This window comes from Hemiscyllium ocellatum, chromosome 32 (genome assembly GCF_020745735.1).
Source record: "Hemiscyllium ocellatum isolate sHemOce1 chromosome 32, sHemOce1.pat.X.cur, whole genome shotgun sequence".
NCBI lineage: Eukaryota > Metazoa > Chordata > Chondrichthyes > Orectolobiformes > Hemiscylliidae > Hemiscyllium > Hemiscyllium ocellatum.
The window spans coordinates 27,517,950-27,538,041 of NC_083432.1; the positions used below are offsets into that span (position 1 = coordinate 27,517,950).

At 38.2% G+C, this 20,092-nt stretch overlaps 1 long non-coding RNA gene across 1 annotated transcript in view; it reads right to left on the reverse strand.

The window, feature by feature from the left end:
* Positions 1–939: 939 nt before the first annotated feature.
* The window catches only part of LOC132830732 (uncharacterized), a 31,186-nt gene continuing 12,033 nt past the window's right edge, over positions 940–20,092 (reverse strand). Inside the window, exons 3-4 of the long non-coding RNA XR_009646439.1 lie at positions 5,218–5,314; positions 940–1,118 (exon numbers count right to left, since the gene is read on the reverse strand). This is a non-coding gene — a long non-coding RNA (uncharacterized LOC132830732). The remainder of the gene's footprint in view (positions 1,119–5,217; positions 5,315–20,092) is intronic.

The following is a 20,092-nucleotide window of genomic DNA, read 5'->3' on the forward strand; positions in this document are numbered from 1 at the left end:
TTTGGATACCCGGGCATGAACGTATCCCCTGTTTGTATTTTTTCTTTTTCTTTTCTCCCCAGCATCTATGTTGTGGGTGTGAGGTGTGAGACACAGTGAAGGGCAACGGGTGAACAAATCTTTATTCAATTCCCACCACCAGGAAGAAAGGAAACCCCGGAGTGGCCTATGACATGTAATGCCCTTCTCATCAAAGAGCAATGCTGTGTGATCAAAAAAGTGAAGGGGAGGGTAGAGATTAAATCGAAATAGAGTTGAAAATAATCTCCTGTTTATCTTAGCCAGTCAGGGATTCCTGATTGGCCCAGGTTAACAACCCAAACAGAGATCTCACAGTCTACAAGATCCAGCTGGTCAAATGGACATGGTCACAACTGGCAATTGATGGTTTATAGCATGGCTCATTTCCAATGATGCAGTTGCAGTGTCCCTATCTTTAGCCTGGAAACTTCAGTTTCAAGTTCCTGCCAGGACCTGTTGGCCATGGAAGTCGAATTCATGATGTGGTTTAATGGACTGATAATCAGCCCTGAAATCCTTCTGCCATCTCCCCACTGTTCCCCAAAAGGAAAAGACCCATGTGTGAAGATATGCTTAAAAAGTGATGATATGTTGTACAATCAATTACTGAACAACTGCCTTTTTAATCCACAGTCACAATTCTATTTATATTCAAATTTGCATTTCAATATACAAAAAGTGAAGAGGTGCTTAAGAAGTTAGCCTTTGGTGTGTGATAAAAATGATTGTGACCATATATACATTTCAGACTAATATAGATTTTCAATATGCTTGTTAGGTTACTTATTCTACAATTTATTAAATACAACAAAACAAATATTGCAATCAGAATGTTTTATTTTGAAAATGTAAGGTATGCAGAGTAATTTACTATTAAAATAAAATATATATTTTAACATGATGGAAGAGAAAGTGGCAATAGATTACTTGCTAGATTGACATGAGTGGAAATTGCGAGCAATTACTTATTTGTTCATAATATATATATTAGTGTAAATATAACTTTATAATTTCAGACTTTTACTGCATTTTGAACTTTAATCTTTGAAAGCTATCACTAGTATCCTTCATACAGCAAAACGATGAGTTTATTGCACCTGGAAAGAAAGGACAGAAAAATGGATTACATATTTCAGGAAATGCCTCTCCCATCCTTCCACCAAGATCAAAAGAGTTAGAGTACATCATAACCCAGGAGATTACAAATACTTTGACTTCTATCAGAATATAGACTCTGCATCCCTGTGTTGTTGTACAAAGTAGCTAAGCATAGTTAATCAAGCAGGCTGGCACATTTACCTGATAATGGGATGTCCCTTCCACCATCTTCCACGCCAAATAAAGAAATCTCCTCTGCAGACTCTTTTAAGATCTTTGCAGGAATTTTGGGCTAAAATGGCAGATCTTTTGAAGGTTGCTGATATGAAATATTCTTTGAATGTATCCATCCAAAATTTGACTTTACACACTGTTAGATTGTTCCCCGAAGAAAATTATCAATGGCATAGTTGATAATACTTTAATTTGCAAGAATACAATTTTTTTTTTAAGGTTTGTTAACTTTTTTTCACTTCAGTGTTCTTATCCTAAAAAAGTTACTATTTCAATATAAAAAAAATGTGAAAGAGACAGTGCTTTTATTTTGACTTTGTGCAGAGGTCTGCTAAATGGATACCTGTGTTCTGTTTCTTAATGTATGTGCTTTCCTATTGCAACACTGGTTACAATATCTAGATAAAGTTATTTATATAAAGTTGCCACTGTTCTTTTATGTACAATGTATATTGCTTTATTACATAATCTTTTAAGAGTGCGGTGTTAGAAAAGCACAGGAAGTCAGGCAGCACCCAAGGAGCAGGAGAATCGACGTTTCAGCATAAGCCCTTCACAAATGAGGCTTGTGGGCCAGGGAGCTGAGAGATGAATGGGATTGGGGGTGTGGGAGGGTGGGGGAGGGGCATGGGGGAGCTGGGGGGAAGGTAGTTGAGAATGTAATAAGTAGATGAAGGTGGAGGAGAAGGTGATAAGTTGGAGAGGAGGGTGGAGCAGATAGATGGGAAAGACGGTGGACAGGTCAAGAGTGCAGTGCTGAGTTGGAGGCTTGGGCCTGGGATAAGGTGGGGAGAGGGGAAATGAGGAAACTGGTGAAGTCCACATTGATGCCGCATGGGTTGCAGGATCCCAAGGCGGAAGGTGAGGTGTTCTTCCTCCAAGCATTGGGTGGTTAGGGTGGAGGAGGCCCACACCCTGCATGCCCTTGGTGGAGTGGGATGGAGAGTTGAAGTGTTCAGCCAAAGGGCGATGGGGTTGGTTGGTGCAGGTGTCACCTATGTTTTAGTAGTAGCATTCTCATTGGTTTTGAGGTTCAGAGGTTTAGGGTTCAAGCTCTACTCCACAAATGGAATCTTTAGATTTCGGCTGATCCTACAGTGTAATACTGAGGGAGGTACCATTAGACTGGGGGCTCTGCTTTACTGCCAAGGGAGAAACAAAAACCCCTTGGGACTTTCTAAAGAAAATCAGTTGTTTCTCCCTGGTATCCTTGCTGATGCTTATCATTCAACTAGTTTCACTAAAATTGAGTGGTGTGATGATGATTTCACCAGTGTTTGCGGAAACGTGCATCATACTTGTTGGCTGTTGCATTTACTGAAATGGAGAAAGTCACTAAACTTGAAAAGTATGTGATGGGCCAAAAACTGTTTGGAGAATCCTGAAGTTTTGAGAGATATTTTCTTAACAAATAGTATTCAGTTTCCAATGGTTCCCTGTTTAGTTCAAGCAAACTTCATCAGAAAATTTAACTTCTTAATTTACTTTGATCAGAACTTGTTTTCAAAACATTTATGCTGATTGAACTGAGAAATGTTCATGTTGAGAAATGGAATTCTTCTGTTTCAAGCTTGAGGGTTAGTACCAGCTACTGCCCTACTGTTATGTAAGGTAAAGCATGTACTATGTTCTAATAACATCCATTTGTATCAACATTAGAAGAATGCTGCTAAGTGCACCAATGTGACATCTTCCAGTTCCCAAGCAACCTATTCTGTGCCATCTCACTTGCATGTTGAAACCACAATGTTCAAATTTTGGGTGAGAATTATTTTTTTAAAAAACATTACATTCCCTTTTGTACCAAGAAATGCATTAAGGCTGCCCATACTTATTTCACATTCATTCCCTTTAACCATCAGCCTTCAATGGATTTAAAATCCGAGGTAAAAGCCAAGAAATAACAAATTACATGTGCAGTTCGAGAAAAGAAAAATAAAGAACTACAGATTCTGTGAATCAGCTTCCACCCGCAGATGCTGCCAGACTTGTCATGTTATTCCAGCAATTTCTGCTCATGTTTGATTTTAACCATTGGTTCACTCGATAATTTATTATTATTGTGCTGTTGTATTTTAGATGCAGGTGGCCCAATATGTAACTTAGCAATACAAAATTGCAATTTCAAGTGTTAAATAAATGCAAATATTTCTTCTGACAGGATGAAACAACTTTAGTTTTATGCAACGTAGAGCTAAGAAGATCAGGAGTCAATGATTCTCAATTGCTTAGTGCCCACTCTCACACACAAAGGTGGTGCAATATGTTCAAAATGAGAAATCGAGAATTGGGCTATCCTGTAACGCGTAAATGACAATGGAATGAAAGTGTTTACTTTCGTAAGTTCAGCATAATTCTGCATGTTTCAGAACACCAAACTCTTGTTAGATAATATATACTCATGTCATGATTGAGTTTCTATTGCTGACACTTTACCAAGATGTAGGGCTTGACTTTACACATGTAATATTTTCAAGGGTAGAAATTCACCCTCTCCCATCACTGTTGCAAAGTTGCCAGATCAGAGTTTGCTCCTGCCAAACTTATTAACAAAATTAATGTAAAATAAGCCAACAAGTATTTTTATTATTGATTTTTTATTTTAAATTATGCAAAGTTTTGGTCAAATGTGATCATGCAAAATTATTTCTTGAAATCTGCAGTGCCTAATCTATTTGCTTCTTTCAGGGCAAAAATATGGATAGTTTTAGGTAGTAATAATCTGGCAGACCATTCTGGCAATTTTGATGGATATCTATCTTACAACTTCATTTGACAACTGCTGCCCATATTGCTAGGTTTTCTTCTCTTCACAGATTTATTCTTAGGCCCCTCAGATGTGCTTCCTGCAATCAGAATTCTCTAGCTGCTCTACAAATATTTGTCTGCCTTGCAATCTCAACAACTTTATTTTGCTTACACTGTACATCTGTCATTCATTCTTGATGCTAATTTGTCAATTGGAGGTCAAAATTGGTAAGAGTGCAGCACATGTTAGTGAGGTGGTAGCCTTGACTACACATGTTGACATGTACAGGTACAAGGAGCTGAACCGTAGCATTCAATGATGTCTTGTTGTATGATTCTATGAATTAGTATATTTGTACCAGGATGGGTTTGACTCCAGGACCAAGCAATTGGTAAACAGAAAGAGTTTGTATTTTTTTTTGGCTAAACATCAGGGTTGTCTTATACGCAAGATCAACCATTACTTGAATATATATGCTACGTGATATCTAAATATTAAATTCAGGACATTACTTCTAGAGTCAGCATTGCACCACTTGGATGAGTCTTCTTCCTAGGATGGGGGAGGGGTCCAAAACTAGGTTTATGGTGAGAGAGGAAAGATGTTAAAAAGACCAGGGATATAAATATTTCATGCAGAGGGTATTCCAAGTATGGAGCGAGCTGCCAGATGAGGTGGTGGAGGTGGGTAAACTTACAGTATAAAAAACGCATCTGGATGGGTACAGAGGGATATGGGGCAAATGCTGGCAAGTAGGACTAGGTCAGATTAGGATATCAGATCACCGTACGTGAGTTGGACTGAAGGATCTGTTTCCATGTTGTCTGACTCTATTCCCCATTCTATGGTCAGCTGGACTTGAGATTATTGCCTATCTGATTTCATGAATTTGTCTTTGCAAATGTATCTTTCCTAATTATTATTGCAAAACAAACCTTTTAATTCAGTGTGCAGTCGTGGACTACCTGCAAAGAGATTTTTTCACACAGGCTGATCTGGCTCTGTATGTCCTAAACAAACTGTCTGATTCAAATTGGTGTTTGGTGGACAGGAGGACCCAGGGACGTCTTTGGCTTCAAGGGAGTGTAATTCCCTGCTTTACCGTGTTAGATTACCTGATTCGTGCCACAACGGTCCTCTGCAGGTCAGCTAAGGATTAGAAAGCTCAGTTCCATTAAAGGTCATGTGTTCATTTAAATGGGTTGATCTGTTCTGGGAATGCAGACAAAACAGTCTTTGGTTATACAAAGTAAAGACACTCAGAAAACAGTTAGCACCATAGAAATCCAAAGAATAGATAACTCCTGATGGAATTCATCAGTGCACAATACCTGTGAAATCGTACTGTGGATAAAAATGTCAAAATTGCTGATTGCACCACCCCCCCACCACCCGAGAGGATTTGTGATTATGAATCCAACAGCATTCATCTTTTCACATGATGTAACTGTATTTGCCATTTCTGTTTTGATAAATACCAACATTATTTTCAGTAAAATAATGACTGGACAATTAAAATGTTTTATCCCTGGTGGTTATTTCTTGTTTTAATAGCCTAGGGTTTGATTAATTTGACTAATTTCAGTGAGAAAAAAAAACTGTATGCTATTATCCTAACAGACTTATTGCTATTTCTGGTGTTAAAATATTACAAGAGAAAAATTAATGTCTGTTCATTCCTTCAATGACTTTAGTTCTTGCTATACTGTTTAATGTTCTTTGTGATGCAAAGTGGATTGTATTCTTACATGAAAGTTGTCAACTGTACCATTTTTCATAATATTAATGCTATCATTTTTAATGAGATATAAAGTTGTTCAATGAACAAATATTTGTACAAAAAATGGCAGTGTTTAGGAAAAGCAATAAGAATGTGTTTTTGAAATATAAAAATGTTACACTCAGAAATTTCAGTAACACAGTTCAACTTATTTGGGTCCTGTGGTTGAGGTAACTATGGTGAATGTGTCTATAATCACTAGTCATTTTCTCTTATGTTGAATTAGTATCAAATAAACAGAAGAATGTACATTTCTAGGATATAGTGTCAAGGAAAGAATTCTAACGTTTGCCTTCACTTATATCACAGCTGAACAGATACACTTGCAATGCCATTTCAATTCTTGATGGATATGCTATGAAATAAGTAAGTAACTTGATTTACTTGTATTCTTTATTTGCTAAGAAAGCTTTCTTACAGATTTGAAAACTTGAGGATCTACCACAGAAATTTTTTGTACGTAATTTTACAAAACACAAGTGAACCCTAAAATTGTTGCCAATACATCCATTACTAGTTGCCATAAGTTAAAACAAAAACTGAGAAAAAGTAATTTGTCTGATTTATGATTTTTATAGAGGATGTTTGCAGAAATTTGGAATGTTTAGCAGTATGTCATGCAAATGTCATCTAGGACAGGAAAGAGTATCCTTTCAATTGCTATATCCTCCCAAAGGATCTGGAAGGCCATTTCACACTGTGGGGAAAGAAACTTTGAATAATCACTAATCGCGGTAAACAGAAGGATATTGACAAGATTTGTCAAGAGCAGAAGATTAGCTGATAACTGAAGATGTGAAGCTCGATCACAAATTTGATTGTGCTTCCTTAGGAATGTCATAAATGTGTTTATTTGAAATGTAGTTAATTTGTGTTATTTTGTTAAAAGGCATATTTTTTATGTATTATAATAGATACATTGATTCCCTTTTGCCTTAGTTAATGTAATGTAGCAGAATAAAAATTAGAAGTCATCAATTTATTTATAGTATATGTTATAATAAATACAATCGATGAAGACTCTAAATGTTTGGTTAATGTTAAAATAATTTTAACTAAGCATCCTGAAAGAAACATTAAGTGATGTCATCTTACGTGCACAAAAGGGATTTTATAATGTTTATAATGGAGCCTTAACCACTGCTGTGAAGGCTAAAACATTTCCAAAGGAAATACTTGCTTGGCCACTTAACTCATTGGTTATTATCAGATATTAGGTTGTGTCTTACAAAACTCTATGAAATGCTAGCCACTTCTTAAGTATTTGCTGCTGAACTTAAATTCATAATATTTATGTACTTGTCAAAAATTGATCTTAAAAAGAATCTCAATTTTAAAAATTAATTTACTACTTGCTAATTTGTACATGTATATATACTTCACTCCAAAACTGTGAAAGTAAAACACTGCTGGAAAGCTAAAATCAAAACAGAATTCACTGAAAAATCTTAGCAGGTAAGGCAGCAGCTGTAGAAAGGCAGTTAACTTATTGAGTTGAACTTGACTTCTTCAGAAATTGAAGTTGCATTTCTACATCAATTTCTAGTTTTACCTGATAATGTCAGAGAATCATAAATTGGTTACAGATTATGTCATGCTTCATTGAAGTAGTGTTTTGGAAATCAAACCTTGCTATTTCCAGACTCATCACAAAAGGTTTAAATTATAAAGAATTCCCCAATTTATCTGTCTTTTAGATCTAGGTTGACAGAAAACATGGACCAGGTTTCTGTACTTAAACGAGAATTCCCTTTTATTACAAATAAGTAGATTCAAACTGCAGATAATAACTTATGAACCATCAACATATGAGTCCACTGGATAAAACTCTAACTCCCTCATAAAATCCCCTCTCTACTTACACATGGATGTCATGGAGGGGAGAGAAAGATTGAAAAGATAGTTTAGTGGTCTCTGTCCACAGGGTTTACTGAGATGATCACTTTGCTGAGCAGAATGCTACTTCCCAATCTTCCTTTTTCAGGTACATTCACTTTGTTTTGTGAGAATAGATGACCAGTTCACATTGATAAAGGCCTCCAACTAATTAATTAAAAAGCAATCCCAACTGCAATTGGTGAGAGGGCAATTGGCAAGTTTTGAGAAGATTTGTAGCTCAGGTTGAGGTTCTGGATGTAGGTTTGCTCACTGAGCTGGAAGGTTCGTTCTCAGACATTTCATCACCATACTAGGTACCATCATCAGTGAGCGTCCAGATGAAGCACTGATGGTGTAACCCATTTTCTATTTATGTGTTTGGGTTTCCTTGAGTTGGTGATGTCATTTCCTGTGGTGATGTTATTTCTTATGGTGATGTCATTTTCTGTTCTTTTTCTCAGGGTGTGGTAAGTGGGATCCAAGTATAGTATGTTTGTTGATAGAGTTCCAGTTTGAACTAAGGAGGAAAAACAACAACAAACTGCCATTCCTAGATGTTGCAGTAGAGCGAACAATCAATGGGGACCTTCAAACCAGTGTCAAACCAGGAAAATAGCACAAACAGACCACATTTGAGCTATAGATGCAATCTTCCCAACAGCCACAAACGAAGCTGCATTAGAACATTATTTCAGTGAGCCACCACATACTGCAGCACAGAGGAACTATGAAGAGCAGAAGAAAATCACTTATACAGTGTATTCAAAAAGAACGGGTACCCAATGAATACAGTCCACCGATTTCTCAGCAACAAACCCAAACAAGCAGACAAAACACATCCAGAAACCTTAGCCATTCTCCCCTACATCAAAGATATCTCAGAAATGACTGCCAGACTACTCAGAATCCTTGGCATCATGGTAGCCCACAAACCCACCAACACACTAAAACAGCAGCAAATGAACTTGAAAGACCCTAAGCAGACAACAAGCAAAATTAATGTCATTTACAAAATACCTTGCAAGAACTGTAACAAACATTACATTAGACAAACAAGCGGAAAACTAGCCACCAGGATACTGTACATGAACATGAACTAGCCACAAAAAGACATGACCCACTCTCACTCGTATCCTTATAAATGGATGAGGAAGGACACCATTTTGACTGAGACAATTCATCCATCCTTGGACAAGCCAAATATAGGCATGCACAAGAATTCCTAGAAACATGGCATTCCAAATAGAATTCTATCAACAAACACATTGACTTGGATCCCATTTACCACCTCCTGAGAAAAAGAACAGGAAATATCATCACCATAAGAAATAACATCAGCACAGGAAATGACATCGCCAACCCAAGGAACCCCAAACACATAAATAAAAAGTGGGCTACACCACCAGTACTTCATCTGGAGGCTCATTGAAGATGTTACCTGGTATGGTGATTAAACGTCTGAAAACGAACCTTTCAGCTCAGGGAGCGAACCCACATCCAGAGGAAAATTAATTGGTTATCATTAGGCTTAAGATACTTTTTTTTACTGCAGAACAGAAAAAGCTCCTTCCCTTCCAAAAGTCTAATGGCTTCAGCCTTGTACATTCATATTCACAAGCTGTCCATGTAGCTAGGAACTCATCACATCAGTGATGGCCGATACGAGATCTTTTTCATTGACAACTGGACACCTATTCGCAGGTGACCCAGCTATTTGTTTCCATCCAAATCTTCACAAATACACAGCTCCTGGTGCCAGTTGATTTGTAGCTTGGATTTGCCGACTGTTTGAACCAGCAGATATGAAAACATCACTTACAGTAAGGGTCAATTTAAAAATGTGCTGCAATCCTTCAAAAATCTTTGACTTTAAAACTGCTCATTTTCCCATTCTAATCAAAAATTCTATAAAAATGATGTTTATAATTAGAAGGAGAAAATTCAGCACCTCCTGTCTGTGTGGCTCTCCTCAAGACCATATGAATTTGTCTCACTTTCCCACTTTTTTTCCTGTAGCCCTGCAATTGTTTTCTACTGAGGTTATTAACTAATTCCTTTTGGTGGCCTTGATAAATCTGCCATAGCTACACTCCAAAAAGTACATTCCAGGTTCTAATCATGCGCTGCTTAAAACATGTTTTCCTCATGTTGCTGTGTCTTTTGCCAATCCTCACCATAGAAGCCAGGATTGCATGGAATATCCCCCACTTGTCTGGATGAGTGCATCTCCAATAACATTCAGGAAGCTCAAAACTATATAGAACAAAGCAGCTCATTTAATTGGCATCCTGTTCAACACATTTTATTATTCACTCCCTCATCACTAACACTCAGTGTAACAGTCTGCAACATCAACAAGATACATTACACCAATTCACCAAGATTTCTCAAATTTCATAACTGATGAACCCTACAACCAAAGGGTCAAGGGCCAACAAACACCACCCTCTGCAACTTGCCCTCCAATCCACACACCAACCTGACTTGAAACTATGTTGCTAAACAGTCTTTATCATTGAATAAAAATCCTGGAAACCCTTCCCAACAACATTGTCATTGTACTCGCCTGCCCTTCCTCTGGACTGCAATGGTTCAGGAAGGCAGCTTACCACTTTCTACAGACCACTTAGGGATGATCAAAAATTGTTGGCATAGCCAGTGACAAGGATTGATGAATTGTAAAAATGTTTTAAATTGACGTCCTCTGTTTCTAGATCTGCATCAAAGGGAACTTTTCTCCATATCTATGTAGAATAGATCCCTTTGATTTGAAATATGTCAATTAAATTCCCTCTAATTTTTTTCTCCAATGAGAACAGTTCCACCTTCTTCAATCGATCTATCAGAATAAAATTCTCTGGTGTTATTCTCATAAACTTTCTCTGCCATATTTCTAATACCTTCACATCCTTCCCAAAGTACACTGTCCAGTGCAAAGTCCTGTGTTTAAAAATTTCTTTTTTTTACTGAATTTCAAGCTAAATACAGATATTTACTAAATCACAATGATTAAACTGCTATCATTCAAATCCCTTGACTGTCCACGATCTCTGCAACCTCTGCTGACTTCATGACTTCTATGGGTCAATGTTTTTTTAATGCTGTGGACCTCAATGACTCTATGAGAATGCTTGTTTGATTGAATACAACTTCTGTTCTTGGTGTCAGAAGAACGGTTAAAGACAAATGCTGACCCAAAGAAGATTTTTGTTTGGCAATTCTGTATATCTGAAATAAATTAGGGAGATCTATTTTAAAAGTGGGTAGTGAATAAACTCAAGGTTAGGATGGTTGCAGATTCTCAAAGCAATTCGAAGCAAAAACAAAATCATTTGAGAAGATTCTCAGTTCACCAGTAAAAAATTTTGATACTCAACTTGACACTACACTGAAGCTAGACTTCATTTAATGTCCAGTCTAAAGGAGGTTTCACATCACTGCACACCCCATCAGATCATGACTTGCCTCTGCAATTAAGTTGCAATCTTTTGTGACCCTTTGCAAGATCATCTGAGCGACTGAACAGTAACTGTATCATTGAAAGTGATATTCATTAAGATTTTTGATGATCAAAAATTTTCATTGTTTTTAATTGGATAACAGGTCCAACATATCATTTTAATAAAAACTATGATTCATATGAACCAATGTAGCTCTGTCTGTTTCTCCTAGTAATAAAGGGTATGTTCTCCTATGAGCTTGCAGTGATTAGGCCAAAGGCATGAAGCTACTACAGGGGGTATCATCACAAAAACACTGCACAAAAAGAGGACTCAAAACTAAGCAAAACAGTTTGCAAACTTCATAATATATTAACAGAATACTAAAATGATCTAAGTTGAGTGATCAAAGTTTTCAAGTTTCACCTTTATGGTTTATATTGTTTGAATAGGGGCAGCACTGTGCCTCCGTTGTTAGCACCGCTGCCTCACAGTGCTAGGGACCTGCGTTCACTTCCCAGCTTGGGCGACAGGCTGTGTGGAGTTTGTACATTCTCCCATGTCTGTGTGGGTTTCCTCTGTGTGCTCCAGTTTCTTTCCACAATCCAAAGATGTGCAGATCAGATGAATTGACTATGCTAAATTGCCTATAGTGTTAGATGCATTAGTCAGGAGTAAATATGGGGTTGGGGAATGGGTCTGGGTGGGTTACTCTTCAGAGGGGCAGTGTGGACTTATTGGGCTGAAGAGCGTGTTTCCATTTTGTGGAGAATCTAATCAATTACTAAGTCATTTCACCTTTTCGTAATTGTCATCATTCTCTTTGTAGCAAATTGTTCAAAGTTTTAATCTTACTCAGTCATTACATGCCCAGCTGAGTTTATAATCCACGTGAATCAACTCAAATACTAATTTAATCCCTTACTGCAGGAGAAAAACAAGACATCGTATAAATTTATAAATTAACATCTTTTTACACAACTAAAATAATCTGTAGCAATCTTCAGAGGACATGAGCAAGTCTGACCTTATCAATAATACACCTAGTTATTAATTGCATTTCATGTAAAACACGTGCAACTGGTGTGAAAATAGAGCTTGCTTGGAAAAAATGAAAGACGCTTTAAAAAAAAAGCCAAAGTATTTACTCAAAGTCAAAATAGCAGGAATCTTCTGTGTGAATATTTTTGTTCAAAAGCTTTTATTCCCTGAGGAATAATTAAGGGAACAGATTAAAATAAATCATGGTGCGCTATATAGTACAGATGGATTAATAAAAGAATGCCTTTTCAAGTTCAAAGAATCAGCACATTGGGTTCAGTTAGCAGTTAATGATTAAAATATCATCAATTACATATCTTGGAACTGAGATTTTCCTGGATTTAAAAAGGTTTAATCACAAAGTGGATTATTTTCCTGCCTTATGGATTTTATTTTGCTACTGACTTTCTACAACAGGCAGTCTGCAGCATAACTTTTGTTTAGAAATGTAAAAGATCGGTTAGTGGTTGATAAAAGGAATCTTGTGTATTTCCATTTGGCTTGGAAGGGATGTGAATTGTATGTTATAAGAACTGATGGACTCAGAGGAGGAGCTGTGTGGGGTAATGTGGGGGTAATTCCCACTAAATAGTGGCATCCTGCAACTATAGAAATTTTCTGAATCACCCTGTTCAGAGATGTTAATACACACCTTTGGAGCAGGATCGGACTTGAGCACAACCTGCTAATTCAACAATGGGACACTAGCATTGAAAGAGGGACACTATAATCTCACTACAAGAGTGCCATCCTCCAACTATATAATTGCCTGAATAGCTCACTATTGAACATTACTGCTCGAGAACTTGCATGTGATGTTAGAATAGAAACTGCTAAGAGGAACCAAATATATGAAATGGACCATTTTTTTTATTTTTGGGATCTTCCAGGAGAATCTTCATAGATTAGTGGCACCTGTCTTATTCATTGTATGTAATTGTAACATCGATCATGCCCCACTGATTCTCTGTTGTGCGCAGTTCTGTTGGCAATTTTGCATTATTCGACAATCTCCCTAAATACAGAAGACTCTCTTTCCACGTGCAAAATAATAGATAGTTAGTAATAATCTATCAAGAACTGGTCACAAATCTAAGGTCAGTCAAATCTCTGTCCAATCACTGAGAGCAGAAAACGAACGGACAAAAACCCAATTGCTGTTTCTGATTTACCACTGACCAGCTACTAATTTCGGGATCGAAGCGTCTAATGTTTTCTCTCCTAAGAGTAACAAATGACATGCGAAATAAATACGGGACAGAGTGGTGCTCAGTTATGTAAAAACAAGATGCAAACAAGTAAAGAACATGAAACCAGGCAGGTGGAGTAAACTCACCAGGAAATTATTCGGAGGCGGGAATCTGAAGTTGAAATATTTTGTTTAGTTGTGTGTAGGTTACAAAATGAAAATGGACCGATGTGTTCCACCCTTTTGGGAGGTGCAAGTGCTACACTTGATCCTACAAAAATAAGCAGCCCGGCCGAGGAGGGATACTCATCAATCATCCAACGTTAACACAGTGAATGTACATTTCGTGCTGGTTTTGCTTGTTTGTCTGTGGCAGGGACCTTGACTTAAATAGGCTCCCCCTTATTATATCGACTGAACTGCGGACCAGAACAGACGTGTGCGAAAATATTTCTTTCCGAATTGGCACAATTAATCTGCTCCCCCTTTAGTCCCAGAGTCACCGAGAGGTGCAAAAACATTGAAGGGGGGGGGGGGGGGGGGGCAACTTGACCTCTAATTGCGCGTTCGAGTCTAGATAACTTTTTTTGTGCTTTATTATACTGATGAAAGTTTTATTTTAAATTATTTTGGCCGATTCCGTTATGAACAAGATTTTGGTGAACTTGATTGCTTTCCTATATTCATGTCCCCAGTTGCACTGTGCGAAATTCATCAAAAAAACACATTTTTAAAATGTTTATTGATCACATCACGTGCCCATTTCCAAAAATAAGCGTGATCGACATAGTTAGGCCATCGAACTGACGGAGCATTTTACAATAAATAATTGAACCAGCGAAGACTTATCTGTGATCACCAACTGTAACTAACCCATTTAAACCATTTTTACCTCATGTTGAGATTAAAGATGATGGAAGTGGCACCAATCCCGTACACTAGCGACCAGTCAGCGAATGCCACAAGTGTACGTGAGATTTAATTATGCTTTTTTGAATAAAGAAAGGTTTCTAAAATCACTGAAGACCAACAAAGACGGGAAATGATTGGGACCTTAATGAGAGAGACGCTGAACGCCATTCGGTAGTAAGAAGGCGCAACCGATACAGAGTTCTGATCTGCCCTCTTTATTATTGGCACTTCCACTTACTTAATGATACACCCCATCCTATTTATGAACAGAATTATATTGGAGGAGAGGATGAATGTATGAAAGGTATCAAGAGCAATATGTTGAAAAGTTAACATTTAATTGCAGAGCACGCAAGAGCTGACTCCAGCATTAATTAGGATAGACTACTTGTTGGTCATGGCATAAGAATTAATTCACTTTGGTCACAGCAGTGCGTGGATCCGGGCCTTTCTCCCGCGAATTCGGTTTGAATCGCCGATCTTCTCGGCCACTTGTCATTCACTTATGCAGCAGTCAAGGCGACTGGGTCATTTCACCTCTTCAAGAGATCAATGGCGGGAGTGGAGTGGTTCTGAAACCAGGGATTGCAGGGGGGTGGGGGGGGGGGGAAATGGTGGTGAATGAACAACCGCGGGATTACTGCCCTTCCTGTCCTCACTTAGCTTGCTGCAAATTCTTTCCAAACCTGCAAGCTTAAACACATCTCGTGGTTATGTGATAGTTGGCCACTCTCCAGTACCACAAGTGGAATAGACAGAGTACTGACTTTCCAAAGTCAGCAGCGGAACGCAAACATGTTCATTTTTATTTGCGAAGAGGCGAGAGAGCGCGCTCATTTAGCAGAGGACGCTGTGTTGTGTTTAGATCCTTTTGCACGAATTGGAACGCGAATTTGATTATATGTTTGCTTATGGGCTGTTATTTGTAAACTGCAGATCAAAAGTGCTGATTAGGAGGTGAACAATACATTAATGTTAATAATACGTTAAGGTTAACAAAACCATTGTGAGCGCTCCGTTATTTGAAGTAGAAAATTAAACATTAAATAATAATATGATTTGCTGAACAGCAATGTTTGTGGTCTTTTGGTGTACGGCTCGTGTTTGGTGTAATTAAAAACACAAATTAAGGTTTTAAAATTTGGTGTGACGAAATTATCATTAGAAAACTCAAGTGATGAGACAGCAACGCGATCTAATGTTAAACAGCTTAGCTGTGACTCGAGGTGCTCTGCACATAGGTTCTGTGTGGAGATGTAACCATGCGATTATCTGTGCATCCATCTCGGCTCATTTTTTTAAAATGAATTGCGAACCAGCGCAGGCCAAAGCTGTCTCACAAGATGGGGAGCGTTATGCCAATTGAATTTTGAAGAGCTTCGTAAATGTTTTAATCATTGGAAGCGCAGCTGCTCTCTGTTTACTGCTGAGAAAGAGCTCAAACCGATCCAGCCGCGATTATAGTCATTTTTGTGCCCATCAGAAAATGTTAATTGTAGCTGAGAAACACTGGCGAAATTCGAAGCATCAGAGATGGAGAATTGGGAGGGAATTAATTTGAAAAGTGCACCCGGATCCACATGTCTCCCAATCCCACTTCTCCACTCCCTCTTACCCCCACCCCACACTTCCCAATCCGCCAATTCCCCTCCTCCCTGCACTCCCCCCAAAAACCAGCAACTTGCAAGTTCACCAATCGGTGGTTGTGTGGAATCGTCAGACCGGGACAGTTTCTATTCTGCTGGTGTTAAAACTCCGCTGAACTAAGTGATGCCAATTGAAAACTGACAGCAATTCGCCGTCCCAAATCACTAATAAGAGCTCTAATTAAATTTGTTGTTTCGTTTACAAGTGAAGACTAGGCTAATGATTCGAATAATTGGATTCTATTTGTCAAATTCCAATTTGTGTTTTCCGCTATACTCGAGAGAAAAGTCCCCAATGATTTCGGATGTGATTCTGTGATGAACAAACATTGCCACCCAAACCAGTTTAAGCCTTTGGCTTCTGCTTTGTCTTATAGCTGGCTAGTCAAGTGACTGGGCCGCTCACCTATACAGGTCAGGCTCCCATTCCTCCTTCAGCTGTAGAAAAATCGACATTTTAGATAAATCTGTGTGCACAGCATTCGTTCATTTTAAAGAGTCTGCTCACCGTGTCTTAGAAGCCCAGTGTCCAGTTATTAGATTTGGCAATGCATATGTCTAGAGCTTTTAAAAACGCCGTGAGAACCCATTCTAACGGATGTTTGCGGTTTTAGGTTTACAAAAATTAAAGTCTGCATTTTACAATGAGCAGTTGGTGAGTTTTGTCCATGTGTGCAATTGACCCACATTATCATTCCCATTTGATAGATTTAAATGGTAAGCTCGTTTAGTTGTGAAGTATTGTCGATAAAGTTCAAGCAACTAAAAGCGACAATCTTTAACCAAGATTTAGTTTTTGAGACAACTTAATTATTTGCGGCGAACGCGTAACTTTGTCGGGGTAGATGGGCATCTGTAAAGTCCTGTTTTCGTGTTGTGTTCATTGAAGGCAACACAGCTCAAACGTACACTGCCTAAGGAATGTACTGCTACAAAGCCAAACACGGAAGAAACGTTTACAGTTAGAAGAAAGCGGCTGCTCTGCATTTTCCCCCTGTGTCATTATAGTTAAACTCAGTAATTTTCCTTAAGCCAAGGTTGCCCACTTTAACTTGACTCTGGCAATAGAAACCATATTTATCTTGATTAAAGAGCAGTATCTGGTTTTGTGAATTTTGAGAACCCGCTCTTGCCCAATAACAATGTCCAGTTTTCTTCAGTGGATCTGAATGGGGCATTTATTATTTATGCCCATCTCACACCATGCTTGTTGGTCTTGTTTCTAAAACGTATTAATTCGTTTCGAAGTCGTGCAGTGGGGGTGTTGAGACGCCTGGATGTCTGCTCTGACGTTCCCATGTCTAGTTATTAAAGCTTCTCTCCTTCTATTACTGCACATTGAAGCCTCAACCTCCAATGCATGGCTCCAGGGCTCGCCTTTGTTCTTGCTTTATCCATAATTATAGCTCTTAAAAGAGGGTACCTTTCCTTTTCTCGGTGCTTCACCGTGTTATGACAACCACTTTGAATTGTCACCAAATGATTTACGTCTTGCCCTGCACGATTTGCGTTTAAAACTTATGCTTTGCAAGTCTAAGTATTTATTCTTTTTGTTAAAAAAAAGGTAAATACACAAGTAAATAAAAGTGGAATGTGTTTTAACTTCTAGTAAGAAAACATTGCCTTTATCTTTTGCTTTCATGCTGTAATGTGAATTTGCATTTGTTTTGGAAAAACATGTATGTGGGGAATTCTTGAATGTTATTCCATGTATTTGTTCTGGTCTCATTCCTTGGTGAAAGCATCTGTGTTATCCGACTTGACTACATGTTCTTCACTATAACACTGATGTGTGTTAAAGTTAGATTGCAATGCCGACTTGATAACTTGGTTAAAAGCAGTCGGCGTAGATCAGCAAGTGTGACTTAATCGTCCCCACAACGCTGCTTTCAAACCAAGTTTGCGAGCGATTGTACACGTATCTCCAAACTAGGGTGTGCTACTGACTTGCCATTAGCGAGTCTTCTTCGTGAGAACGCACTTGCAGCAATTGTTACCAAGTCCAGCGATATTAACTTTTCCTATAGGTTTGCCTTTTCAAAAAAAAACTTTCTCACCCTGACTTCTGCCAGAACAGCTCTTAAAGTAAAAGCTGACCTTTCTGGAATATACTTGCTTTATTATCACTGAGTTTATAGACCCCGTGAACACTTTCGGCTATTCAATTCTCGTTTCAAACTTTGTTGCGTTCTTCAAGTTACAGTATTCAGGGACTGGACTTCTTTTTAAGGGGACCTGGAATTCTGTTTTATTTATATTTTAATAAGCTCGTAGTAGCCAAAATTATGCCTTTCTTCTGTTAGATGTAGATATTATCCAACAACTAAACAAAGCAAATGTGTTTTTATATATATATATATAAACATCCCCAATGTATTTGATAGTATCAATTATTTCCATAATATTCGTTTGCTTTTACCTGAACACGGATTTTGTATTTAAAACGACAAGAAAGCCAAAAATAAAGTGGAACCATTCTACATGGTTCAAAATTAAGCCTAATAATTGCAGCTAGCTTAGTTTTGTATCAGAAATGGATTTTAGAATCAATTCAACATTAGACTCCCAACATCATTCTATTCCATCACGCGTGCACAATAAGCAGGAGAGTTGTTGCTTATGTCGCTTTTCGAAGGGCACACGTAAGGAAATGGCTTAATTATCATATTTATTTCTGCATTTGGTGCTTCAGGCTGTGCAGAGGGGTTTTCAGTCTAATAATCTTAGGCAAAAGCTGCAATGCCGTAGCTCTAGTGTTGGCTGAAACAAATAAATTCTCAATGCAAAGAACATTACTGTTCGGTAGGAATTACTTTCTAATTGAAAAGGTCCCTGCGTGATGATCAAGAACTCCTTCCAGCCTGTAGTGTGAGGTGGGTTAGAGCAGTAGAGGTTTGTTATCTGTTTTTTTTTAGTTCATTAAGTGAACAGATTTTGTTTTGCCAAAACTGGACGGAGTTCAACAATTTGTTTTTTTTTAATTCCAATAATGAACTTTTCGCAAAGCTCCTAAAATGGCTGATGGATACACACCTTTACTTCCACAATCTCAGGACGAAGTGTTTACACAACACCATTCATTATTTGGAAACTTGTTCCTTATCGTCAGGACACGAGTGGATCACAGACAGCATCTGGGTACAACGGAGGTATAGGAATTTTCACAACTTGTGTAAACCAAACAGTTTTTAGGGAATGTTGCAACGTGTGAAAAACACAGTACTTGTTTCAAGGCAGAATAACATAACATGGGTTTGTGCAGGGTGGAATGGCAAAAGGTGAGGAGTACCATTTCTCAAGTTGTATGCATGAAAATTATAAATGTAAGGGTTGGTTTAAGACCTTCCAGTGCCTGTCTTGCTAAGTGAACTCTATTCCCCTATCAGAATCAACTGTCGCCGATTTTTCCATCAGTTTAAAATTTGCTGGTGGTTGTTCAATCTAAATTACTAATTCTTCCAATCCCTTTAAATGCAACACAACAGTGCTTACTTGAACTCCGGATTCAACATACACAAAGGTAAAATACTGGGGATGCTGGAAATCTGAAATAAAATCAGGGAAAAATGATGAAAAGGCTGGGTAGGTTTGCTGTGGCATTTCTGGTGAACCGTACCAAAGAAAAGTCGCAAACTTTAAACATGAACCCGGTTTCCCTCTCCACGGAGTGCGACCAGACCTGCTGAGTATTCCAACATTAATTGGAAATACACCCCGCCCCCCCGGATTAAACATGTGCAACCGCAGATCACACACCTCCAGATGGGAACTCAAACAGGAATATCAGAAGCTCCGGAATGCACTTGTTAATTTAACTAAGACTCCTGAACCTTTGCGTAGACTGGTTTAGAAGGTGACGCGTGGTACATACAAAGTAGCAAAGTGTCTAACTCCAAATGCATTTATGAACGGACTCTAAACGAACAGGTTCAAGGCTTGCCACATAGAACATCGATGTACTGTTTAGGCAAGATAACAGTTTCTTCTCAACACACAGTCTTTGCTGCATTTTAAATTCACAGAGCAACACCATTGCAAATTCCCCGCATCCTATTGTACTTAAGCTAAAAATGTCGCTAGTCAAATGTCGCTAGTCTTCACGCT